Source organism: Chrysochloris asiatica, unplaced genomic scaffold, assembly GCF_000296735.1.
Source record: "Chrysochloris asiatica unplaced genomic scaffold, ChrAsi1.0 scaffold00473, whole genome shotgun sequence".
NCBI lineage: Eukaryota > Metazoa > Chordata > Mammalia > Afrosoricida > Chrysochloridae > Chrysochloris > Chrysochloris asiatica.
The window spans coordinates 383,089-383,636 of NW_006408991.1; positions in this window are offsets into that span (position 1 = coordinate 383,089).

Consider the following 548-nt stretch of genomic DNA (forward strand, 5'->3'; position numbering starts at 1 on the left):
TCTGTCCATGTATATACACAGAACATTGCTGCTCCAAAGTTGTACATTTATCACTATTTACCCCTACCCATTTTAGCCCTTGCATACCTACCTGTATCTTCATCTATTGTCATTATTCTTCTTCCAACCTTCTTATTTTGTATATTGCCCTCCCTCTTCTTATATATTGTCTTGCCTGTCATCTGAGTTAACTTGTGTCTATGCTCAAGCCTGTGAATTACTCTTCCTTTCTTCCACCCTGGTAACCATCAAAAGTTAATTTTTTTTTTTTTTTTTTAATATTAAAACCTTTCCTTGAGGTTTTACAATAGTAGTGGTCTCATATAACATTTGTCCTTTTATGATTGACTTATTTCACTCCACATAATGTCCTCCAGGTTCATCCATGTTATGATTTGTTTCATGGATTAATTGTTGCATCAAAGCTTATTTATCCACTCTTCCATTGATAGGCATTTATGCTGTCTATCTATTTACTACTTTGACTAGTGTTGCAGTAAACATTGGTGTACATATATCTACATGTATATCCTATCCTGGCTCTTATT